The 26,733-nt window shown below is 53.1% G+C and overlaps 2 protein-coding genes across 8 annotated transcripts in view; one reads left to right on the plus strand and one right to left on the minus strand.

Moving 5' to 3' along the window:
- Nucleotides 1–4,651, minus strand: part of LOC140403152 (transmembrane protein 205-like) — a 55,336-nt gene extending 50,685 nt beyond the window's left edge. The window contains exons 1-2 of one of the 3 annotated variants that reach the window (XM_072490843.1): nt 4,546–4,600; nt 1,510–1,589 (exon numbers count right to left, since the gene is read on the minus strand). The gene's annotated coding sequence lies outside the window, so the exon portion shown is untranslated. Of the gene's footprint in view, nt 1–1,509; nt 1,746–4,545 lie in introns of those variants that run through there. The other 2 variants (XM_072490844.1, XM_072490842.1) reach the window with 2 other exon arrangements.
- LOC140403151 (coiled-coil domain-containing protein 159-like) overlaps nt 4,394–26,733 on the plus strand; it is an 87,767-nt gene continuing 65,427 nt past the window's right edge. For 3 of the 5 annotated variants that reach the window (XM_072490841.1, XM_072490840.1, XM_072490839.1), the window contains exon 1: nt 4,396–4,815. The gene's annotated coding sequence lies outside the window, so the exon portion shown is untranslated. Of the gene's footprint in view, nt 4,816–25,082; nt 25,158–26,733 lie in introns of all 5 variants that reach the window. The other 2 variants (XM_072490837.1, XM_072490838.1) reach the window with 2 other exon arrangements.

Genomic DNA, 26,733 nt, shown 5'->3' on the forward strand with positions numbered 1-26,733 from the left:
GTCAGTATTGAGGGAGTGCTGCACTGTCAGAGGGTCAGTTCTGAGGGGGTGCCGCACTGTCAGAGGATCAGTATTGAGGGAGTGCTGCACTGTCAAGGGTCAGTAATGCGGGAGTGCTGCACTGTCAGAGGGTCAGTACTGAGGGAGAGCTGCACTGTCAGAGAGTCAGTGCTGAGGGAGTGCTGCACTGTCTGAGGGTCAGTTCTGAGGGGGTGCCGCACTGTCAGAGGGTCAGTACTGAGGGACTGCTGCTCTGTCAGAGGGTCAGTATTGAGGGAGTGCTGCACTGTCAGTGGGTCAGTACTGCGGGAGTGCTGCACTGTCAGAGGGTCAGTACTGAGGGAGTGTTGCACTGTCAGAGAGTCAGTACTGAGGGAGTGCTGCACTGTCAGAGGGTCAGTACTGAGGGAGTGCCGCACTGTCAGAGGGTCAGTACTGAGGGAGTACTGCACTGTCAGAGGGTCAGTACTGAGGGAGTGCCGCACTGTCAGAGGGTCAGTACTGAGGGGGTGCCGCACTGTCAGAGGATCAGTGTTGAGGGAGTGCTGCACTGTCAGAGGGTCAGTACGGAGGGAGTGCTGCACTGTCAGAGCGTCAATACTGAGGGAGTGCTGCACTGTCAGAGGGTCAGTACTGAGGGAGTGCCGCATTGTCAGAGGGTCAGTACTGAGGGAGTGCCGCACTTTCAGAGGGTCAGTACTGAGGGAGTGCCGCACTGTCAGAGGGTCAGTACTGAGGGAATGCCGCACTGTCAGAGGGTCAGTACTGAGGGAGTGCTGCTCTGTCAGAGGGTCAGTACTGAGGGAGTGCTGCACTGTCAGAGGGTCAGTACTGAGGGAGTGCTCACTGTCAGAGGGTCAGTACTGAGGGAGTGCCGCACTGTCAGAGGGTCAGTACTGAGGGAATGCCGCACTGTCAGAGGGTCAGTACTGGGGGAGTGCTGCTCTGTCAGAGGGTCAGTATTGAGGGAGTGCTGCACTGTCAGAGGGGCAGTACTGAGGGAGTGCTGCACTGTCAGAGGATCAGTGTTGAGGGAGTGCCGCACTGTCAGAAGGTCAGTACTGAGGGGGTGCTGCATTTTCAGACGATATTATCTTTCAGGTCTGACATTAAATTAAAGCTCCTTTTGCCCTCATATGTGGATGTAAAAGATACCATGATATATTTTGTACAACAGCAGGCGACATGACTTATCCTGGTGTCCTGGCTTGTATTTATCCTTGAACTAATATCAAAGAGATTATCTGGTAATTAGCACAATTCTGAGCTTCTACCCATCCACAGGCCACTGTGACCATCACTACCCCCTCCATATCTTTGGCTCTCATTGTGTCCAATCTGTCTTGAAGAAACTCAGAGATTATTCATATCTCATTGGGGTAATCAAGATAAAAGATTCAGAATTGCCTCATTCCGAAACTATGAACCCTATTTCTCAACTCTCCAATACTAACATTCTTTTCTTTCAACTGGCTTAATCCAGATTTTATTTGAGGTCTATTCACTCGCCTGGTGAAGAATGGTCTGGTCCACACTGCACAAACCGCACTCTGCATTTTCCGCTACTTGTGCTCCGGTTACATTCCAAACTGTGAGAAAATACGGATGGGAGGCATTGGAGAATTAGGTAATACAGAATATCTGCCCAAACTCCTGCTCCCGGTGACACTGACTCATCGAAAGGCTGCTGTACTCAGAAATATCCTGCCCCTGCCATCAGTCATGTGAAGGTGCCGCAGAGCACTCCTGATACACATGGAGACCTCTGTCCCTCCCACACAATACCAGTCATTGTGAAAGATGGTCAATGTACATCATCAATCTGACCATTATTGACATCACAGCCCACTCTGCACCAGCAGCCACTCAATCTACATGATTATCGAGGTGGAGGGTGAGGGTAGGGTTATAGAAAGTGTTACGGACAACGTTGTTGCGTGATTCTGTGCTGTGGAAGGTGTGGAATGCATACCAGAGTCTCCATCAGGACGGTTCACAGCGCTGCCTGACAACAGCCATTCCCTTCACTCTCTCTGACTGTAAGCTGAGAATTCTGTGAGCAGTTCTGATGAAAACCCATTCATGTTTGGATTTGTTTATTGTCACGTGTACTGAGGTACAGTGAAAGTATTGTTGTGAAATGTTAACTCTATTTCTCTCCACAGACATTGGCCGACCTGTAGCTTTCGTTTTGATTTCTGATTCCCAGTTTCCACAGTATTTAACTTTGTTGAGTGATAGTCCAGATTGGCAAATCTTTTTGCTGTGTCCACTAATAATGGGAGCTCTCTACAGGTGATATTATTATGAAGACATTTGTGACACAGGTTAGTGTTTTATTGTTTAGAGCCAGTGATTGAAGGTGAGTTTTGCAGAGGGGTTGGTGTGTGGGAGGGGCTAGTGCATGGGACAGGGGTCAGTGCGGCGGGGCAGGGGTCAGTGCGGCGGGGCAGGGGTCAGTGCGGCGGGGCAGGGGTCAGTGCGGCGGGGCAGGGGTCAGTGCGGCGGGGCAGGGGTCAGTGCGGCGGGGCAGGGGTCAGTGCGGCGGGGCAGGGGTCAGTGCGGCGGGGCAGGGGTCAGTGAGGGGCGGCAGGGGTCAGTGAGGGGCGGCAGGGGTCAGTGAGGGGCGGCAGGGGTCAGTGAGGGGCGGCAGGGGTCAGTGAGGGGCGGCAGGGGTCAGTGAGGGGCGGCAGGGGTCAGTGAGGGGCGGCAGGGGTCAGTGAGGGGCGGCAGGGGTCAGTGAGGGGCGGCAGGGGTCAGTGAGGGGCGGCAGGGGTCAGTGAGGGGCGGCAGGGGTCAGTGAGGGGCGGCAGGGGTCAGTGAGGGGCGGCAGGGGTCAGTGAGGGGCGGCAGGGGTCAGTGCGGCGGGGCAGGGGTCAGTGCGGCGGGGCAGGGGTCAGTGCGGCGGGGCAGGGGTCAGTGCGGCGGGGCAGGGGTCAGTGCGGCGGGGCAGGGGTCAGTGCGGCGGGGCAGGGGTCAGTGCGGCGGGGCAGGGGTCAGTGCGGCGGGGCAGGGGTCAGTGCGGCGGGGCAGGGGTCAGTGCGGCGGGGCAGGGGTCAGTGCGGCGGGGGGGAAGGGTCAGTGCGGCGGGGCAGGGGTCAGTGAGGGGCGGCAGGGGTCAGTGAGGGGCGGCAGGGGTCAGTGAGGGGCGGCAGGGGTCAGTGAGGGGCGGCAGGGGTCAGTGAGGGGCGGCAGGGGTCAGTGAGGGGCGGCAGGGGTCAGTGAGGGGCGGCAGGGGTCAGTGAGGGGCGGCAGGGGTCAGTGAGGGGCGGCAGGGGTCAGTGAGGGGCGGCAGGGGTCAGTGAGGGGCGGCAGGGGTCAGTGAGGGGCGGCAGGGGTCAGTGAGGGGCGGCAGGGGTCAGTGAGGGGCGGCAGGGGTCAGTGAGGGGCGGCAGGGGTCAGTGAGGGGCGGCAGGGGTCAGTGAGGGGCGGCAGGGGTCAGTGAGGGGCGGCAGGGGTCAGTGAGGGGCGGCAGGGGTCAGTGAGGGGCGGCAGGGGTCAGTGAGGGGCGGCAGGGGTCAGTGAGGGGCGGCAGGGGTCAGTGAGGGGCGGCAGGGGTCAGTGAGGGGCGGCAGGGGTCAGTGAGGGGCGGCAGGGGTCAGTGAGGGGCGGCAGGGGTCAGTGAGGGGCGGCAGGGGTCAGTGAGGGGCGGCAGGGGTCAGTGAGGGGCGGCAGGGGTCAGTGAGGGGCGGCAGGGGTCAGTGAGGGGCGGCAGGGGTCAGTGAGGGGCGGCAGGGGGTCAGGTGAGGGGCGGCGGGGGTCAGTCGCGAGGGGCGGCGGGGGTCAGTCGCGCGGGGCGGCGGGGGTCAGTCGCGCGGGGCGGCGGGGGTCAGTCGCGCGGGGCGGCAGGGGGTCAGTCGCGCGGGGCGGCAGGGGGTCAGTCGCGCCGGGCGGCAGGGGGTCAGTCGCGCGGGGCGGCAGGGGGTCAGTCGCGCGGGGCGGCAGGGGTCAGTCGCGGGGGGGCCGGGGTCAGTCGCGGGGCAGGACCAATGAGGGTGGGGACAGGTGTAAGGAGGAGAGGTCAGATCGGAAGAGGCAGGATTGGGTCGGAAAAGAGGCACAGTGGATAGCACTGTTGCTTCACAGCTCCAGGGTCCCAGGTTCGATTCCCCGCTGGGTCGCTGCCTGTGCGGAGTCTGCACGTTCTCCCCGTGTCTGCGTGGGTTTCCTCCGGGTGCTCCGGTTTCCTCCCACAGTCCTGGGCTGTGCGGGTTGGGTGGTCACTGTGCGGGTGCTGGGGAATCCGCCTGGGTAAGTTGTTCTTTCGAAGGGTCAGCACAGACTTAATGGGACGAATGGCGAGAAAGGGGCGGGGCCCGGGTGGAAAGGGGCGGGGCCAGGGTGGAAAGGGGCGGGGCCCGGTGACGCGCTCTCGGTGACCGACACCGGCCGTTCGGCGGCAAAATCAAACCGCGGGCCGGTGGGAGGTCCCTCCGTCCCGGCCCCGCTCCGTCCCGGAGCTGACTGCCTCTCCGAGCCCCTCCCGCTCCCCCAGCGCCTCTCCCGGAGCTGGCAGCTCTCCCCCCCGCACTCTCTGTCTCTGACCTGCCGCCGCAGGCCTCAAACCGCCATCACTCCGACTGACGTCAACTCGCCTTTGACCCGAGCGGGGCGAGGCCGTCAGCGCCGTCTGAGTGACAGGCCGGAGGCCCCGCCCCGGGCCGGACGTCCCACTCCCAGCCGAGTGACAGGCCGGAGGCCCCGCCCCCAGCCGCAGTCACGGAAGCTCCTGTGTAACAAACAGCCGGCGGGACGTCAGGTGCTTGTATTTAATCACCTGTTTTGAAGTTTGGTGGTGGTGCAAAGCTACTGCAGGTAAGTGAGACAGGAGAGCAAAGTTAGACCTGGGACTATTTTGCTTAAAGAGAGAAGGTACTTAAAATTGATTTAGAACCTGAAGCAACTGAAACATTACAAGATAAATAATACTTATAATTGGATTATATTTACACAGCAATTACTGAAGGTAAAGCAACACTTTTTAATTTGATATTGGCTTGTTATTTGTCCATCTTCATGACACGAGTTGATGTTTGAAAGATTGATAGTTACTATGAGGGAATCTCCAAAGATCACAGCATCCGAAGCTGCTCCAACTGTGCTGGGCCACAATCCTGGAATTGCCTAATGTGGGATCACCTTCATCACAAATATAGCAGTTTAACAAGGAGGCATCTTCTCAAATAGATATGGGAATAAATGGGACCGTGCCTGTATCACCGCTCCCAGGAATATTCTTTTCTTCACAGTCAGTGAGGACCAGCGATGGGGCAACATTTGGAAACTGGCCAATCAGGTACCAAGTGACAAGCCGGCCCAATCACTGACCAATCATAGAACGTTACAGCGCAGTACAGGCCCTTCGGCCCTCGATGTTGCGCCGACCTGTGAAACCATTCTAAAGCCCATCTACACTATTCCCTTATCGTCCATATGTCTATCCAATGACCATTTGAATGCCCTTAGTGTTGGCGAGTCCACTACTGTTGCAGGCAGGGCATTCCATGCCCTTACTACTCTCTGAGTAAAGAACCTACCTCTGACATCTGTCCTATATCTATCTCCCCTCAATTTAAAGGTATGTCCCCTCGTGTTAGACATCACCATCCGAGGAAAAAGGCTCTCACTGTCCACCCTATCTAATCCTCTGATCATCTTGTATGCCTCAATTAAGTCACCTCTTAACCTTCTCTCTAAGGAAAACAGCCTCAAGTCCCTCAGCTGTCCCTCATAAGATCTTCCCTCCATACCAGGCAACATTCTGGTAAATCTCCTCTGCACCCTTTCCAATGCTTCCACATCCTTCCTATAATGCGGCGACCAGAATTGCATGCAATACTCCAAATGCGGCCGCACCAGAGTTTTGTACAGCTGCAACATGACCTCATGGCTCCGAAACTCAATCCCTCTACCAATAAAAGCTAACACACCGTACGCCTTCTTAACAACCCTCTCAACCTGAGTGGCAACTTTCAGGGATCTATGTACATGGACACCGAGATCTCTCTGCTCATCCACACTACCAAGAATCTTACCATTAGCCCAGTACTCTGTCTTCCTGTTATTCCTTCCAAAATGAATCACTTCACACTTTTCTGCATTAAACTCCATTTGCCACCTCTCAGCCCAGCTCTGCAGCTTATCTATGTCCCTCTGTAACTTGTAACATCCTTCCGCACTGTCCACAACTCCACCGACTTTAGTGTCATCTGCAAATTTACTCACCCATCCTTCTACGCCCTCCTCCAGGTCATTTATAAAAATGACAAACAGCAGTGGCCCCAAAACAGATCCTTGTGGTACACCACTAGTAACTGGACTCCAGTCTGAACATTTCCCATCAACCACCACCCTTTGTCTTCTTCCAGCTAGCCAATTTCTGATCCAAACTGCTAAATCACCCTGAATCCCATGCCTCCATATTTTCTGCAATAGCCTACCGTGGGGAACCTTATCAAACGCTTTACTGAAATCCATATACACCACATCAACTGCTTTACCCTCATCCACCTGTTTGGTCACCTTCTCAAAGAACTCAATAAGGTTTGTGAGGCATGATCTACCCTTCACAAAACCGTGTTGACTATCTCTAATCAAATTATTCCTTTCCAGATGATTATACATCCTATCTCTTATAAACCTTTCCAAGACTTTGCCCACAACAGAAGGCTCACTGGTCTATAGTTACCAGGGTTGTCTCTACTCCCCTTCTTGAACAAGGGGACAATATTTGCTATCCTCCAGTCTTCTGGCACTATTCCTGTAGACCAAGATGACTTAAAGATCAAAGCCAAAGGCTCAGCAATCTCCTCCCTAGCTTCCCAGAGAATCCTAGGATAAATCCCATCCGGCCCAGGGGACTTATCTATTTTCACACTTTCCAGAATTGTTAACACCTCCTCCTTATGAACTTCAAGCCCTTCTAGTCTAGTAGCCTGTATCTCCGTATTCTCCTCGACAACATTGTCCTTTTCCTGTGTGAATACTGATGAAAAATATTCATTTAGCACCTCTCCTAGCTCCTCGGACTCCACGCACAACTTCCCACTACTGTCCTTGACTGGCCCTACTCTTACCCTAGTCATTCTTTTATTCCTGACATATCTATAGAAAGCTTTAGGGTTATCCTTGATCCTACCTGCCAAAGACTTCTCATGTCCCCTCCTGGCTCTTCTTAGCTCTCTCTTTAGGTCCTCCCTAGCTAACTTGTAACTCTCGAGCGCCCTAACTGAACCTTCATGCCTCATCTTTACATAAGTCTCCTTCTTCCTCGTGACAGGTGTTTCAACTGCTTTAGTAAACCACGGTTCCCTCGCTCGACCACTTCCCCGCCTGACAGGTACATACTTATCAAGGACACGCAGTAGCTGTTCCTTGAACAAGCTCCACATTTCCATTGTGCCCATCCCCTGCAATTTTCCTCTCCATCCGATGCATCCTAAGTCTTGCCTCATCGCATCATAATTGCCTTCCCCCCAGATATAGTCTTCAATAGTTTAATATAATTGAATTAATGATCAGCAATAAACTTCAGGAGCATTTGTACAATAATGACCCAACGATGAATAGTTAACATGAGTGTAGAAGTGAAATAACCTCCATGGCATCCCAGTGAGCAGTGGAACAAATGTCCTCAACTTGATGTTCTGAGGATTCCGAAAGGCATTTGACAAAGTCCCTAAATCCAAAGTTGTGGGAATCCGGATTAAGAATTGGAAATTGATAAGATTGTGGCTCAGGCAGTACTTTGCAAACTATTTTCGAATGTGACCCGTTTTGACAAGGGAAAATTAAAATGGGACCCGAGAGACCAATATAGAAGGCAGCAGTAAAACAGCATACTAAAATTCAGTATACAAATATTAAAGTTTGTGTGTACATATAATATATCATGTCAATGAAAATCTGGTTTTAAAGTTGTTATTTTACAGGGCGGCACGGTGGCGCAGTGGTTAGCACCGATGCTTCACGCCGCCGAGGACCAGGGTTCGATCCTGGCTCTGGGTCACTGTCTGTGTGGAGTTTGCACATTCTCCCCGTGTCTGCGTGGGTCTCTCCCCCACAACCCAAAGATGTGCAGGTTAGGTGGATTGGCCACGCTAAATTGCCCCTTAATTGGGAAAAAATAATTGGGTGCTCTTTTAAAAAAATAGTTATTATTTTATACACTCACCAGTCCGTTACTACATCTGAACTGATCCAGCTCAAGAATCTTGGTCAGGAAATAGTGAATATTGTTTATGTTCGCATTTTCATTTGCATTCATCATTATTGACCAATAGCAACATCACAACAAGATTTCCTGAAGGCCAACTTGACATCATTAATTTTTTTAATTTTAAAAAAATATATTTTATTCAATTTTTGGCCAACCATAACAGTACATTGTGTATCTTTCACACAGTAATATAACAATATAAATAACAATGGCCAGTTTTTTAAACAAGAAATAAATAATATATAAACAACATCAAAATTTAAAAAAAAACTAAATGGCAACTGCCTTGTCCCAAATAAATACCCTCCAAAAATACAATTCAGCCGTCCAGTATACAATTACCTATAACAACAACCTATACATATTATACTTATACACTAACATCCCTGAGAGTCCTTCTGGTTCCCCCCCGCCCCCCCCCCCACGGGTTGCTGAGCTGTCTTCTTCTTTTCCATTCCCTCTATCTTTCTGTGAGGTATTCGACGAACGGTTGCCACCGCCTGGTGAACCCTTGAGCCGATCCCCTTAGGACGAACTTAATCCGTTCCAGCTTTATAAACCCTGCCATGTCATTTATCCAGGTCTCCACACCTGGGGGCTTGGCTTCCTTTCACATCAACAGTATCCTGCGGCGGGCTACTAGGGACGCAAAGGCCAAAACATCGGCCTCTCTCGCCTCCTGCACTCCCGGCTCTTCTGCAACCCCGAATATAGCCAACCCCCAGCTTGGTTCGACCTGGACCCCCACCACCTTCGAAAGCACCTTTGTCACCCCCACCCAAAACCCCTGTAGTGCCGGACATGACCAGAACATGTGGGTGTGATTCGCTGGGCTTCTCGAGCATCTCGCACACCTATCCTCTACTCCAAAAAATTTACTGAGCCGTGCTCCAGTCATATGCGCCCTGTGTAATACCTTAAACTGAATCAGGCTTAGCCTGGCACACGAGGACGATGAGTTTACCCTACTTAGGGCATCAGCCCACAGCCCCTCCTCAATCTCCTCCCCCAGCTCTTCTTCCCATTTCCCTTTCAGCTCATCTACCATAATCTCCCCCTCGTCCCTCATTTCCCTATATATGTCTGATACCTTACCGTCCCCCACCCATGTCTTTGAGATCACTCTGTCCTGCACCTCCTGCGTCGGGAGCTGCGGGAATTCCTTCACCTGTTGCCTCGCAAAAGCCCTCAGTTGCATATACCGGAATGCATTCTCCTGGGGCAACCCATATTTTTCGGTCAACGCTCCCAGACTTGCAAACGTCCCATCTACAAACAGATCTCTCAATTGTGTTACTCCTGCTCTTTGCCATGTTCCAAATCCCCCATCCATTCTCCCCGGAGCAAACCTATGGTTATTTCTTATCGGGGACCACACCGAGGCTCCCGTCTTTCCCCTATGCCGTCTCCACTGCCCCCAAATTTTCAGAGTAGCCACCACCACCGGGCTTGTGGTGTATTTCTTCGGTGAGAACGGCGCCGTCACCATAGCTTGTAGGCTAGTCCCCCTGCAGGACGCCCTCTCCAATCTCTTCCACACCGCTCCCTCCTCTTCTCCCATCCACTTACATACCATTGAGATATTGGCGGCCCAGTAGTACTCACTTAGGCTCGGTAGTGCCAGCCCCCCCCTATCCCTACTACGCTGCAAAAATCCCTTCCTCACTCTCGGGGTCTTCCCGGCCCACACAAAACTCATGATACTCTTCTCAATCCTTTTGAAAAAAGCCTTCGTGACCACCACTGGGAGGCACTGAAACACAAAGAGGAATCTCGGGAGGACCACCATTTTAACCGCCTGCACCCTCCCTGCCAGTGACAGGGATACCATGTCCCATCTCTTGAAGTCCTCCTCCATCTGTTCCACCAACCGCGTTAAATTTAACCTATGCAATGTACCCCAATTCTTGGCTATCTGGATCCCCAAGTAGCGAACGTCCATTGTTACCTTCCTCAGCGGTAAGTCCTCTATTTCTCTGCTCTGCTCCCCTGGATGCACCACAAACAACTCACTTTTCCCCATGTTAAGTTTATATCCTGAAAATTCTCCAAACTCCCCAAGTATCCGCATTATCTCTGGCATCCCCTCCGCCGGGTCCGCCACATACAACAACAAATCGTCCGCATACAGAGATACCCGGTGTTCTTCTCCTCCCCTGAGTACTCCCCTCCACTTCCTGGAACCCCTCAATGCTATGGCCAGGGGCTCTATCACCAGTGCAAACAATAATGGGGACAGAGGTCATCCCTGCCTTGTCCCTCTATGGAGCCGAAAATACGCAGACCCCCGTCCATTCGTGACCACGCTCGCCATCGGGGCCCTATACAGCAGCTGTACCCATCTAATATACCCATCTCCAAAGCCGAATCTCCTCAGCACCTCCCACAAATAATCCCACTCCACTCTATCAAATGCTTTCTCGGCATCCATCGCCACCACTATCTCCGCTTCCCCCTCTGGTGGGGGCATCATCATTACCCCTAGCAGCCTCCGTATATTCGTATTCAGCTGTCTCCCCTTCACAAACCCAGTTTGGTCCTCATGGACCACCCCCGGGACACAATCCTCTATCCTCATTGCCATTACCTTGGCCAGAATCTTAGCGTCTACGTTCAGGAGGGAAATAGGCCTATAGGACCCGCATTGCAGCGGGTCTTTTTCCTTCTTTAGGAGAAGCGATATCGTTGCCTCTGACATAGTCGGGGGCAGCTGTCCCCTTTCCCTCGCCTCATTAAAAGTTCTCATCAGTAGCGGGGCGAGCAAGTCCACATATTTCCTGTAAAATTCAACTGGGAATCCATCCGGTCCCGGGGTCTTCCCCGCCTGCATGCTCCTAATTCCTTTCACTACTTCCTCCATTTCGATCTGTGCTCCCAGTCCCACCCTCTCCTGCTCCTCCACCTTAGGAAATTCCAGCTGGTCCAGAAAACACATCATTCACTCCTCCCCATCCGGGGGCTGAGCTTCATATAATCGTTCATAGAATGCCTTGAACACTCCATTCACTCTCTCCGCTCCCCGCTCCATCTCTCCCTCCTCATCCCTCACTCCCCCTATTTCCCTCGCTGCTCCCCTTTTCCTCAATTGGTGGGCCAGCAACCTGCTCGCCTTCTCCCCATATTCGTACTGTACACCCTGTGCCTTCCTCCACTGTGCCTCTGCAGTACCCGTTGTCAGCAAATCAAATTCTACGTGTAGCCTTTGCCTTTCCCTGTACAGTCCCTCCTCCGGTGCCTCCGCATATTGCCTGTCCACCCTCAGAAGTTCTTGCAGCAACCGCTCCCGTTCCCTACTATCCTGCTTTCCTTTATGTGTCCTGATTGATATCAGCTCCCCTCTAACCACTGCCTTCAGCGCCTCCCAGACCACTCCCCCCTGGACCTCCCCATTATCATTGAGTTCCAAGTACTTTTCAATACACCCCCTCACCCTTAGACACACCCCCTCATCCGCCATTAGTCCCATGTCCATTCTCCAGGGTGGACGCCGTTCTTTCTCCTCCCCTATCTCCAAGTCCACCCAGTGTGGAGCGTGATCCGAAATAGCTATCGCCGTATACTCCGTCCCCCTCACCTTCGGGATCAGCGCCCTTCCCAAAACAAAAAAGTCTATTCGCGAATAAACTTTGTGGACATAGGAGAAAAACGAAAACTCCTTCCTCCTAGGTCTGCTAAATCTCCATGGGTCTACTCCTCCCATTTGCTCCATAAAATCTTTAAGCACCTTGGCTGCTGCCGGCCTCCTTCCAGTCCTGGACCTCGATCTGTCCAGCCCTGGTTCCAGCACCGTGTTAAAATCTCCACCCATTACCAACTTCCCCACCTCTAGGTCCGGGATACGTCCTAACATGCGCCTCATAAAGTTGGCATCATCCCAGTTCGGGGCATATACGTTCACTAAGACCACCGCCTCCCCCTGTAATTTGCCACTCACCATCACGTATCTGCCCCCACTATCCGCCACTATGGTCTTTGCCTCAAACATTACCCGCTTCCCCACTAGTATAGCCACCCCCCTGTTTTTCGCATCTAGCCCGAGATTGAAACACCTGCCCCACCCATCCATTGCGTAGTCTGACCTGGTCTATCAGTTTCAAATGCGTCTCCTGTAACATAACCACATCTGCCTTAAGTTTCTTAAGGTGTGCGAGTACCCATGCCCTCTTTATCGGCCCGTTCAGCCCTCTCACATTCCACGTGATCAGCCGGGTTGGGGGGCTCTTTACCCCCCCCCTTGTCGATTAGCCATCCCCTTTTATCCAGCTCCTCACCCGGTTCCCACGCAGCTGTGTCCCCCCCAGGCGGTGCCCTCCCGCCCCGCCCACCCCACCCCATACCAGCTCCCCCTTCTCCCCAGCAGCAGCAACCCAGTAAATCCCCCCTCCCACCCCCCCCGCTTGATCCCCCACTAGCGTAGTTACACCCCCCATGTTGCTCCCAGAAGTCAGCAAACTCTGGCCGACCTCGGCTTCCCCCCGTGACCTCGGCTCGCACCGTGCGACGCCCCCTCCTTCCTGCTTCCCTATTCCCGCCATAATTATCATAGCGCGGGAACAAAGCCCGCGCTTCCCTTTTGGCCCCGCCCCCAATGGCCTACGCCCCCAGCTCCTCCACCTCCCTCCCTCCCTCCCCCACAACCTGTGGAAGAGAGAAAAGTTACCGGGTCGCACGATTAACAACATAAAAATCATCTCTCCCCCCTTTTTCCCCCATCTTTGCCCCCCCATATTCGCCCCACCACTTTGTCTCAAACGTTCTTTTTTAATAACCCGCTTATTCCAATTTCTCTTCAACAATAAATGTCCACGCCTCATCCGCCGTTTCAAAGTAGTGGTGCTTCCCTTGATATGTGACCCACAGTCTTGCCGGCTGCAGCATTCCAAATTTAATCTTCCTTTTATGAAGCACCGCCTTGGCCCGATTAAAGCTCGCCCTCCTTCTCGCCACCTCCGCACTCCAGTCTTGATATACGCGGATCACCGCGTTCTCCCACCTACTGCTCCGAGTTTTCTTTGCCCATCTGAGGACCATCTCTCTGTCCTTAAAACGGAGGAATCTCACCACTATGGCTCTGGGAATTTCTCCTGCTCTCGGTCCTCGCACCATCACTCGGTATGCTCCCTCCACCTCCAACGGACCCGTCGGGGCCTCCGCTCCCATTAACGAGTGCAGCATCGTGCTCACACATGCCCCGACGTCCGCCCCTTCTGCACCTTCAGGAAGACCAAGAATCCTTAAATTCTTCCTCCTCGCATTATTCTCCAGCACCTCCAGCCTTTCCACACATCGTTTATGGTGTGTCTCGTGCATCTCCGTCTTCACCACCAGGCCCTGTATATCGTCCTCGTTCTCGGCAGCCTTTGCCTTCACGACCCGAAGCTCCTGCTCCTGGGTCTTTTGCTCATCTTTTAGCCCTTCAATCGCCTGTAATATCGGGGCCAACAGCTCCTTCTTCATCTCCTTTTTAAGCTCTTCCACGCAGCGTTTCAAAAACTCGTGTTGTTCAGGGCCCCATATTAAACTGCCACCTTCCGACGCCATCTTGGTTTTTGCTTGCCTTCCTTGCCGCTGCTCTAGAGGATCCACCGCAATCCGGCCACTTTCCTCTCCTTTTTCCATCCGTATCCAGGGGGGATTCCCTTCTGGTTCACCGCACAGTACTTTTAGCCGTTAAAATTGCCGTTGGGGCTCTTATTAAGAGCCCAAAAGTCCGTTCCACCGGGAGCTGCCGAAACGTGTGACTTAGCTGGTCATCGCCGCACCCGGAAGTCACATCAGTAATTTTAATGTGCGACAAGTCAAATAAACTTTTCCACTGAGGATTTCAGTCCCTCGCCCCATCTCCTCCACACACACAAACACAGGGCAACAGAGCATTTCCCTCTCCCCCCCCCCCTGCCATACCCCCCACACAGGGCAACAGACCGTGTCCCTCGCCCCCCCCCTCCCACCGCCAGGCCACACAGACACAGACACACACACACACACACACACACAGGGCAACAGGCCGTGTCCCTTCCCCCCCCCCTCCCCCTCCCCCCGCCATGCCACACACACACACACAGGGCAACAGACCGCGTCCCTCGCCCCCCCCCTCCCCCCGCCATGCCACACAGACACACTCTCACACACACACACACACACACACACAGGGCAACAGACCGCGTCCCTCGCCCCCCCCTCCCCCCGCCATGCCACACAGACACACACACACACAGGGCAACAGACCGCGTCCCTCACCCCCCCCCTCCCCCCGCCATGCCACACAGACACATGCACACACTCAGGGCATAATACCGCGTCCCTCGCCCCCCCCGCCATGCCACACAGACACACACACAGGGCAACAGACCGTGTCCCTCGCCCCCCCCCCGCCATGTCACACACACACACACACAGGGCAACAGACCGTGTCCCTCGCCCCCCCCGCCATGCCACACACACACACACACAGGGCAACAGACCGTGTCCCTCGCCCCCCCCCCGCCATGCCACACACACACACACACAGGGCAACAGACCGCGTCCCTCGCCCCCCCCTCCCCCCGCCATGCCACACAGACACACACACAGGGCAACAGACCGCGTCTCTCGCCCCCCCCTCCCCCCGCCATGCCACACAGACGCACACACACACACACACACAGGGCAACAGACCGCATCCCTCGCCCCCCCCCTCCCCCCGCCATGCCACACAGACGCACACACACACACACACACAGGGCAACAGACCGCATCCCTCGCCCCCCCCTCCCCCCGCCATGCCACACAGACGCACACACACACACACACACACAGGGCAACAGACCGCGTCCCTCGCCCCCCCTCCCCCCGCCATGCCACACAGACGCACACACACACACACACACACAGGGCAACAGACCGCGTCTCTCGTCCCCCCCTCCCCCCGCCATGCCACACAGACGCACACACACACACACACACACACAGGGCAACAGACCGCGTCTCTCGCCCCCCCCTCCCCCCGCCTTGCCGCACAGACGCACATAGAGGTCAGACAGCCTTTGCTGGGCCGTCGGGAGTTAACAGCAGCGTTGACCTGACCTCCCCCTTTATTCCTGTCCCTGCCCTCATTTGGAATTTACGCCATATTGCGTGATGCTAGCCACATAATTATGCAGTTGGGGGGGGTTCTCGACGGTTTGCTTGGAGGGGTGGGCTGGATGGCGCACATCCTACTGTCAGACCCGGGCACCAAATTTAAAAGGTGCCCAGACATCAACCTAAGTACTGTTCAGGGAGAGGGTGACTCACCAATCACGGAGCTCCAGCCCCCACCTTCACTGATGACTCCCTGGAAGTCCCGGACCTGGAGCAACGTTCCTAACCCAGATAATGGAAGGAACAGGCCGAGCCAGCAGACCAACCTGGGCACGGGATAAAGTCTCAGTGTCCCGGGAGATGTTTCTGGAAGATCCGAGCCCTGGGAGATGTTACTGGAAGATCCGAGCCCTGGGAGATGTTTCTGGAAGATCCCAGCCCTAGGAGATGTTTCTGGAAGATCCCAGCCCTGGGAGATGTTTCTGGAAGATCCGAGCCCTAGGAGATGTTTCTGGAAGATCCCAGCCCTGGGAGATGTTTCTGGAAGATCCCAGCCCTGGGAGATGTTTCTGGAAGATCCGAGCCCTGGGAGATGTTTCTGGAAGATCCGAGCCCTGGGAGATGTTTCTGGAAGATCCCAGCCCTGGGTGATGTTTCTGGAAGATCCGAGCCCTGGGAGATGTTTCTGGAAGATCCGAGCCCTGGGAGATGTTTCTGGAAGATCCGAGCCCTGGGAGATGTTTCTGGGAGATCCGAGCCCTGGGAGATGTTTCTGGAAGATCCGAGCCCTGGGAGATGTTTCTGGAAGATCCCAGCCCTGGAGATGTTTCTGGGAGATCCCAGCCCTGGGAGATGTTTCTGGAAGATCCCAGCCCTGGGAGATGTTTCTGGAAGATCCCAGCCCTGGGAGATGTTTCTGGAAGATCCCAGCCCTGGGAGATGTTTCTGGAAGATCCCAGCCCTGGGAGATGTTTCTGGAAGATCCCAGCCCTGGGAGATGTTTCTGGAAGATCCCAGCCCTGGGAGATGTTTCTGGAAGATCCCAGCCCTGGGAGATGTTTCTGGAAGATCCCAGCCCTGGGAGATGTTTCTGGAAGATCCCAGCCCTGGGAGATGTTTCTGGAAGATCCCAGCCCTGGGAGATGTTTCTGGGAGATCCCAGCCCTGGGAGATGTTTCTGGGAGATCCCAGCCCTGGGAGATGTTTCTGGGAGATCCCAGCCCTGGGAGATGTTTCTGGGAGATCCCAGCCCTGGGAGATGTTTCTGGGAGATCCCAGCCCTGGGAGATGTTTCTGGAAGATCCCAGCCCTGGGAGATGTTTCTGGGAGATCCGAGCCCTGGGAGATGGGGGGGGGGGGGGGGGGGGGGGGCGGCAGGGACTGGAAAGTTCCTCACCCGGAGTTGAGCAGGGCAAGGGCTGGGTCGGATGCTGCCCAGGACTCAGGGTCATTGCGGGCCACAGTCTAAGAGGAGGGAGGAGCTTAGAGCTTTGTGACTGTTTCCAGCCATGGAGAATAGCAGGTATCTATTAAAGATGTTATTGTCCAGATGGTAGAGGAGTGAGTGTCATGTAGCAAGTTCTGGGGATTTCCATTTGAAGCACAAGTCTTTCCACTTCTCATGAACACATTGCAAATTTGTGAAGTTTGTATATTGTATCAAAACAATAGCAACATGGTAGCACAGTGGTTAGCACAGTTGCTTCACAGCTCCAGGGTCCCAGGTTCGATTCCCACTTGGGTCACTGTCTGTGCGGAGTCTGCACGTTCTCCCCGTGTGTGCGTGGGTTTCTGTTTCCTCCCACAGTCCAAAGATGTGCAGGTTAGATGGACTGGCCATTCTAAATTGCCACTAGTTTCTAAAAAAAGGTTCGGTGGGGTGACTGGGTTGGAGGTGTGGGCTTAGGTAGGGTGCTCGTTCCAAGGGCCGGTGCAGACTCGATGGGCCGAATGGCCTCCTTCTGCACTGTAAATTCTATGAATTCTATGAATAACTAGAAGTTTCAGTTATTGTGAAGGGACAATTCAACAATACGTGCAAATAAGCAGAACCATATCAGATAACACTTAACACAGATGAAGATTATGTGTTACACAGGACGAGAAAATATACTCCATGACTGGGACTAAAATGATGAAGGGCGAGTTTGAAAGAGACCAATCCGTGACAAATTGTGCACCATTCTTAATAACACGAGCAAATCTGTAACCAATGGAGCTGCCACCATATTTGGCAGCACAAGTCTTGCTCGAAAGCAAGCTACCAAAATGTTTTTTAAACATGGTTAAGAGTAACAAGCTCACTTCCGGTTGCGGCGATGCACTGCTAAGCTGCACGTTTCGGCAGCTCCCGTTCTAACGGACTTTTGGGCTCTTATCGGGAGCCCCAACGGAATTTTTTTTCGGCCTAACCCAGTGTGGGGTGACGAAGGAAGGAGCCCCCCCGGGTGTGTATGGAAAGGAGCGGCGGTAGTGGCCAGATTGCGAAGGATCCTCTGGAGCAGTGGCAGAGAAGAGAAGGGAGAAGCAAGATGGCGGCGGATGGAGCCCAGATGGTATGGGGCCCGGACCAGCAGGAGTTTCTCCGACGATGTGTGGAGGAGCTCAAGAAAGAGGTGCTGGCGCCGATGCTACTGGCAATCGAGGGACTGAAGGAAACACAAAAGATCCAGGCGATGGAGCTCCGTGGAGTGAAGGCAAAGGCAGCCGAGAATGAAGATGAGATACAGGGCCTGGTGGTAAAAACGGAGACACATGAGGCACTACATAAGAGGTGCATAGAAAGGCTGGAAGCCCCGGAGAACAGGGCAGCACGGTAGCATGGTGGTTAGCACAATTGCTTCACAGCTCCAGGGTCCCAAGTTCGATTCCCGCTTGGGTCACTGTCTGTGCGGAGTCTGCACGTTCTCCCCGTGTGTGCGTGGGTTTCCTCCGGGTGCTCCGGTTTCTTCCCACAGTCCAAAGATGTGCAGGTTAGGTGGGTTGGCCATGCTAAATTGCCCTTAGTGTCCAAAATTGCCCTTAGTGTTGGGTGGGGTTACTGGGTTACGGGGATAAGGTGGAGATGTGCGGTTGGGTAGGATGCTCTTTCAGAGAGCCGGTGCAGACTCGATGGGCCGAATGGCCTCCTTCTGCACTGTAAATTCTATGATCTTTGTGGAACAGCTCGAGGAGGAAAAACCTACGGATTCTAGGTCTCCCCGAAGGAGCAGAGGGAGCTGATGTTGGGGCTTATGTGAGCACGATGCTCCACACGCTAATGGGAGCTGAGGCCCCAACCGGCCCCCTGGAAGTGGAGGGAGCGTACCGGGTCCTCGTGAGAAGACCAAAGGCAGGTGAAACACCAAGAGCAATAGTGGTGAAGTTCCATCGCTACATGGACAGAGAGATGGTCCTGAGCTGGGCCAAGAAGGCACGGAGTAGCAAATGGGAGAATGCGGTGATACGTGTGTATCAGGACTGGAGTGCGGAGGTGGCGAGAAGGAGGGCGAGCTTTAACCGGGCCAAGGCGGTGCTCCATAGGAAGAAAATAAAATTTGGGATGCTGCAGCCGGCGCGATTGTGGGTCACGCATCAGGGCAAGCACCACTACTTCGAGACGGCGGATGAGGCATGGACATTCATCCAAGAAGAGAAACTGGACTAGATTTGAGAGTTTGATGTTTGGAGAGAAGCAGCGAGGTGGTGGTACAGGAATGTAAAGTGGGGAAAGGGGAGGGCTATTGTACAGCAATGTTGGACGGGGAATTTCTCTCCCCCCGATGGGGGGGACACGAAGAAATGTGGGCGCCGGTGGAAAAAGGGACAGGGAAGGGGAATGAGGGAACTGCGCCATAGGGGGCGGGGCCGAGAGGAAAGCGCGGGTATTTTCCCGCGCTGTGGAAATTATAGCGGGAAAACGGGCGCATGAAGGAAGGGAGCCCCACACGCAGGGAGGTCAAAGAGTGAACGGGGGAAGCCGAGGTCAGCCAGAGATAGCTGACTTCCGGAACCAATATGGGGGGAGTAACCAAGCTAGAGGGGGATCTAGCGGGGGAGGGGGGGAGGATTAACTGGGTTGCTGGTGCTGAGCGCAAGGGGGAGCTGGTAAGAGATGAGGTGATCGGGGCGGGAAGGCGCTGCCTGGGGGACAGACGGGTGCGCGGGACCTGGATGGGGAGATGGCCTAAAAAAGGGGATGGCTAGTCGACGAGGGGGGGGGGGGTGAATGGCCCCCCAATCCGGCTGATCACGTGGAATGTGAGAGGCTTAAATGGGCCGATTAAGAGGGCACGGGTGTTTGCGCACTTAAAGAGACTGAAGGCGGACGTAGTCATGCTCCAGGAGACGCACCTGAAGGTGGCGGATCAGGTTAGACTAAGAAAAGGATGGGTGGGACAGGTATTCCACTCCGGGTTGGACGCGAAAAACAGAGGGGTGGCAATATTGGTGGGGAAACGTGTATCATTCGAGGCTAAGAATATAGTGGTGGATAGTGGGGGCAGATATGTGATGGCGAGTGGCAGACTGCAGGGAGAGGCGGTTGTGCTGGTGAGTGTATATGCCCCGAACTGGGATGACGTGGGATTCATGAAGCGAATGCTGGGACGTATCCCGGACCTGGAGGTGGGAAATTTGGTTATGGGGGGGGGGATTTTAACACAGTGCTGGATCCAGGGCTAGACCAGTCCAGATCCAGGACCGTGGAAGGCCGGCAGCGGCCAAGGTGCTTCAGGGATTTATGGAACAAATGGGGCGAGTGGATCCGTGGAGATTCGCCAGGCCGATGGCTAAAGAATTCTCTTTCATCTCCCACGTCCATAAGGTATACTCACGGATAGACTTTTTCGTTTTGGGAAGGGCACTGATCCCGAAAGTGGCAGGAACGGAGTACTCGGCCATAGCCGTTTCAGACCACGCCCCGCATTGGGTGGATCTGGAACTAGGAGAGGAAAGGGAGCAGCGCCCACTCTGGCGACTAGATATGGGACTACTGGCGGACAAGGGGGTCTGCGGAAGGGTGAGGGGGTGTATTGAGCGATACCTGGAGGTCAACGACGATGGGGAGGTTCAGGTGGGGGTAGTATGGGAAGCGCTGAAGGCGGTGGTTAGAGGAGAGCTGATCTCCATCAGAGCCCACAAGGGGAAACAAGAGGGCAAAGAAAGAGAGAGATTAGTGGGGGAAATTTTGAGGGTGGATAAAAAATATGCGGAGGCCCCAGACGAAGGGCTATACAGAGAAAGACGAAGACTACAGACGGAGTTTGATCTGCTGACCACGGGAAAGGCAGAGGCACAGTGGAGGAAGGCACAGGGGATGCAATATGAGTATGGGGAAAAGGCGAGCCAGCAGTTGGCCCACCAACTTCGGAAGAGGATAGCGGCGAGAGAGATCGGGGGAGTTAGGGACGAAGCGGGAAATATGGAGCAGAGGGCAGGGAAAGTGAACGAGGTGTTCAAGACCTTTTATGAGAGGCTATATAAGTCCCAACCCCCGGGGGAAAAGAAGGAATGTTACACTTTCTGGACCAGCTAAGGTTCCCAAGGGTGGAGGAGCAGGAGGTGGCAGGTCTGGGGGCGTCAATCTAGGTGGATGAGGTGATTAAAGGACTGGGGAACATGCAGGCAGGGAAGGCCCCAGGACCAGACGGGTTTCCGGTGGAATTCTATGGGAAGTATATGGATCTGTTGGCCCCGCTCTTGGCGAGAACCTTTAATGAGGCTAAGGAAAGGGGGATGCTACCCCCGACAATGTCGGAGGCGACGATATCGCTAATCCTGAAACGAGATAAAGACCCGCTGCAATGCGGGTCATACAGGCCTATCTCACTCCTAAATGTAGATGCCAAACTGCTTGCAAAAGTGATGGCGACAAGGATAGAAGATTGCGTCCCAGGGGTGGTGCATGACGACCAGACAGGGTTTGTAAAGGGGAGACAACTGAATGTTAATGTACGAAGGTTGCTGGGGGTGATGATGACGCCCCCACCGGAGGGGGAGGCAGAGATAGTGGAGGCGATGGATGCAGAGAAGGCATTCAATAGGGTGGAGTGGGACTACCTGTGGGAGGTGCTGGAGAGGTTTGGGTTCGGTGAGGGGTTTATTAGATGGGTCAGACTCTTATATGGGGCCCCGGTGGCAAGCGTAGTCACAAACCGGCAAAGATCGGGGTATTTTCGACTACATAGGGTGTCCACTGTCCCCGTTACTGTTCGCGTTGGCAATTGAACCACTAGCCATAGCGCTGAGGGATTCTAAGAAATGGAGGGGGGTGCTTAGAGGGGGAGAGGAGCACCGAGTGTCGCTCTACGCAGATGATCTACTGCTATACGTTGCGGACCCGGTAGAGGGGATGCCAGAAGTAATGCAGATACTTAGGGAGTTTGGAGAGTTCTCAGGATACAAACTAAATATGGGGAAGAGCGAGCTTTTTGTAATGCACCCCGGGGAACAGGGAAAGGGGATAGATGCTCTGCCGCTGAGGAGATTGGAAAGGAACTTCCGATACCTGGGGATCCAGGTGGCGAGGAACTGGGGAACCCTGCATAGACTTAACCTGACGCGACTGGTGGAGCAGATGGAGGAGGACTTTAAGAGGTGGGATATGGTGCCGCTGTCGCTGGCGGGCAGAGTGCAGGCGGTAAAAATGGTGGTTCTCCCGCAGTTTCTTTTCGTGTTCCAGTGCCTCCCCATTCTGATCACAAAGGCCTTTTAAAAAAAAAATAGACAGGAGCATTACGAGCTTTGTGTGGACAGGAAAGACCCCGAAAGTAAAGAGGGGGTTCCTGCAGCGCAGTAGGGACAGAGGGGGACTGGCGCTGCCGAGTTTGAGCGACTACTATTGGGCCGCCAATTTGTCGATGGTCTGTAAGTGGATGAGGGAGGAAGAGGGAGCAGCGTGGAAGAAGCTGGAGATGGCGTCCTGTAAGGGAACGAGCCTAAAAGCGCTGGTGACGGCGCCGCTGCCGTTCTCCCCGAAAAGGTACACCACAAACCCAGTGGTGGTGGCAACCTTGAGGATCTGGGGGCAGTGGAGGCGACACAGGGGAGTGACGGGTGCCTCGGTGTGGTCCCCGATAAGGAATAACCACAGGTTTGTCCCAGGGAGGATGGATGGGGGGTTCCAGTGCTGGCAACGAGCAGGAATTAGGAAGCTGAGGGACCTGTTTATAGACGGGACGTTTGCAAGTCTGGGAGCGCTAGAAGAAAAATATAAGTTGCCCCCAGGGAACGCCTTCCGATATATGCAAGTGAGGGCATTTGCGAGGCAACAGGTGAGGGAATTTCCGCAGCTCTCGACGCAGGGGATCCAAGATAGAGTGATTTCGGGGGCATGGGTTGGAGAGGGCAAAGTGTCCGAAATGTACCGGGAGATGAGGGACGAGGGGGAGGCGATGATAGAGGAGCTGAAGGGAAAATGGGAAGAATAGCTGGGGAAGAGATCGAGGAGGGGCTATGGGCTGATGCCCTAAGTAGGGTAAATTCCTCGTCCTCGTGTGCCAGGCTTAGCCTGATTCAATTTAGGGTTCTACATAGAGCACATATGACGGGAGCAAGACTGAGCAGGTTCTTCGGGGTGGAGGACAGGTCCGGGAGGTGTTGGGAAGCCCGGCGAACCACACACACATGTTCTGGTCGTGTCCGGCATTGGATGAGTACTGGAGGGGAGTGGCAAGGGTGATCTCAAAGGTGGTGAAGGTCTGGGTCAAGCCAGGCTGGGGGTTGGCTATATTTGGGGTGGCAGAAGAGCCGGGAGTGCTATATTTTGGCCTTTGCGTCCCTGGTAGCCCGGCGTAGGATTCTACTCATGTGGAAGGAAGCGAAACCCCCGGGCGTGGAGGCCTGGATAAACGACATGGCAGGGTTCATAAGATTGGAACGAATAAAATTTGCGTTGAGAGGATCGGCTCAGGGGTTCTCCAGGCGGTGGCAACCGTACCTTGACTATCTCGCCGAACGATAAGGAAAAGATAGAAATGACAGCAGAAGCAACCCAGGGGGGAGGGAGGGGGGGAGCACTATTCTGTGTTTTTTGCTATTTGTTTTTCTGTTTAGTTTTTGTTGTTAGTTCGCTATATTATTTAAATAATGTTTTTTACTAGTTAACGTATAATCCCTTGTTGAGTTGTAAAAACGGAAAAATGTTTGTTTGAAAGATTTAATAAAATATATTTAATTTAAAAAAAAGAGTAACGAGCTGCTTTGCGATGCATACAATAGGATTCATCCTCATGGTTCATTATGTCCATAGAGATCAGTTAGCTCAGTTGGACAGCAGGTTTGTGATGGAGAGCGAGGCCAACAGCACGGGTTCAATTCCTTGGGGATTCTGATTACTTTCACTTTTGCACATATGGGCTCTCGAAGATGTACACAAGTGATATCCCATTACTCCCAATTTTATCAATGTCCGGTTCTGTGCAGCATTAACTGGCCAAATGGTTGACTGAATTATTACAGCCAGTTCTTCGTGAGTTTTCTATGTAAGGGAGTGTAAAGTAAAGTTGCCTTGGTCCCTGATGACCATGGGTTGCTTTCCCCTTTGAGACTAACACAAACACTAATTCGACCTACATATCGATACAACGCCTTGTCTTCGTGCTTGTTTGACATTGCACGTTTATTTAAGAATGAGCCACTGAATGAAGCCATCGACGTTATTGTGGCTTTGTTCTATCACAGAAACATCTCCCAGGGCTCGGAACCTCCAGAAACATCTCCCAGGGCTCGGAATATTGACACGCCGACATTTGCTGAACCTGTATTCATTGAACTTAGGAACCTAGTAACTCATTCAGTCGAGTTCAGTTTTAATGACACCATATTTGCCCAAACAGATGGTGTCGCCATGGGATCCTCTCTAGATTCACAGCTCACTAATATTTTCATTTGTTTCCGAGATGTGTTTTTGATGGAATGAGCCCCAACCTCCTATCCTGTACACATTTCTGATATGTAGATGATACATTCACAACTTTTAAAAGTCCTTTCAGACTTTGATATGTTCCAGCCCACACCCAGATTCACGGTTGAACGTGCTCCATTTCCTCAATGTGCTCGTTGAAAAGTCCACTATTGGGTTCTCCGCTACTGTCTATTACTAACATTTCTTCCCCGGCTAGTATACTCTTTGGGATTCGCATAGTTATACGAGCTCGTATTGTGGCTCATTTACACTTGCTAGAATTGACATATTTTCATTGACTTGTTCTTTGCTAACAAAAGGAATATGTTTAAATTGTGTAACTTTTTTGAATTACCCAGGAGCTTGGTGAGCCTATAGTTCCCTATTGCTTTGTCCAAGGCTGTATCTCAGCCAATGAGAGTGAACTTACCAATCAGCACCCTCTTCCTCTGCAGTATAAATAGTCATGATTGTTTGAAATTTGGTACTCTTGTGTTTGTCCTGACAAGTGGAAGATGAAACACTTCAGCAGCAGGCCTCTCTTTTCAGCAAGATACACACAAGTCTAGTAAATTCATATTGTCCGACCAATGCAAATAAGATGCTGAAGCAAAATGTAAAGCCAGAGGGCACCTTTCTCAAATTGTACAGTTTTGTACAACCTTGAATGGACTGTCCAGTTCCTTTCACTAATTTATGGTGAAACATTGGAGCACTGGGGATGTTGAGAGAAGAGACACGAGGCCAGTGGTATTGAGAAAAATTGCAGCAGCCTTGAATAATGACTGAGTGATGCTCTGTTCAAGTATGTAAATGATATGAGAAAAGAGAGATCTGGAATATAACTTCAAACTACACTGTGAAGGAAGATTCAGATTAACAGAAAACGAACTTTGAAAGTTTTTCTCTACCCCGAAGGACGTGAATTTCCAGATCGAACAGTGGAGGTGAAAAACCTGAATTGATGAAGAAATAACGAACAGTCAGGATTGGGTAAGGTTCCTTCCACATTGACAAAACATGAGCTGATTGGACATTCTCTCCTGTAATTATCTTGTGTTTTTAAAAAATAAATTTGGAGTACCCAATTCTTTTTTTTTCAATTAAGGGGCAATTTAGCGTGGCCAATCCACCTTCCCTGCACATCATTGGGTTGTGGGGGTGAGACCCACGCAGACACAGGGAGAATGTGCAAAACTCGACACGGACAGTGACTCGGGGCCGGGATCGAATCCGGGTCCTCGGCGCCGTGAGGCAGCAGTGCTAACCACTGCGCCTCCATCTTGTAATCTTTTTGAGAAGTAATTTATCAATCAGTAGAAGATACCCCCATATTGTGAGTAATTATGATGATCACCGTGGGTTATGAGTTGAGACCAACGACCAACTAACTGGTCCCAGATCAGGGATGAAAGATGTTGTTTCCTGGTTAGTATGGATTGCTGCCAAACCGTGTACTGCATGGACCCTGGGACCATCTAGGAAACCCACCTTTTCCATCTGCAACACATGATAAACCAGTTCCCTGCATTGCTGGGAAAGCTGAAGGCTGTGGCTACAAGGATTTCTATACCATAGATATTTCCTCACCAATACAAATTCTCAACAGCCATCTTGTAAGGTATTCGACTTGGCTCCTCTCCTCTCTGCTGTTATCCTTCCTCTAGATTAGAAAATACATTTCCAATAAGGAACAACCATAGGTTTGTCCCGGGAAGGATAGATGGGGGATTTAAATCTTGGCAGCGAGCAGGAATTGCGAAATTGAAGGACTTGTTCTGAGACGGGACGTTCGCGAGTCTGGGAGCACTGACAGAAAAATATGGGCTGCCACCTGGGAACGCATTTCGCTATATGCAAGTGAGGGCATTTGTGAGGCAACAGGTGAGGGAATTTCCGCAGCTCCCGGCGCAAGAGATCCAGGACAGAGTGATTTTGGGGGCATGAATGGGTGATGGCAGGGTGTCAGATATATATAGGGAAATGAGAGACGAGGGAGACGATGGTAGAGGAACTGAAGGGAAAATGGGAGGAGGAGCTGGGGGAAGAGATTGAGGAGGGGCTGTGGGCAGATGCCCTAAGTAGGGTAAACTCTTCGTCCTCGTGTGCCAGGCTCAGCCTGATACAATTCAAGGTTCTACACAGGGCGCATATGACTGGAGCAAGGCTGAGTAGATTTTTTGGAGTGGAGGATAGCTGCGGGAGATGCGCGGGAAGCCCGGCGAACCACACCCACATATTTTGGTCATGTCTGGTATTGCATGGGTTCTGGGTGGGTGTGGCAAAAGTGATTTCAAAGGTGGTGGGGGTCCGGGTCAAACCAGGCTGGGGGTTGGCTATATTTGGGGTTGCAGAGGAGCCGGGAGTGCAGGAGGCGAGAGAGGCCGATGTTTTGGCCTTTGCGTCCCTAGTAGCCCGGCGAAGGATTCTACTTATGTGGGGAAGCTAAACCCCCGGGCGTGGAGGCCTGGATAAACGACATGGCAGGGTTCATAAAATTGGAGCGGATAAAATATGCACTAAGAGGTTCGGCTCAAGGGTTCACCGGGAGGTGGCAACCGTTCCTCGA

The sequence above is a fragment of the Scyliorhinus torazame genome, chromosome 27 (genome assembly GCF_047496885.1).
Source record: "Scyliorhinus torazame isolate Kashiwa2021f chromosome 27, sScyTor2.1, whole genome shotgun sequence".
NCBI lineage: Eukaryota > Metazoa > Chordata > Chondrichthyes > Carcharhiniformes > Scyliorhinidae > Scyliorhinus > Scyliorhinus torazame.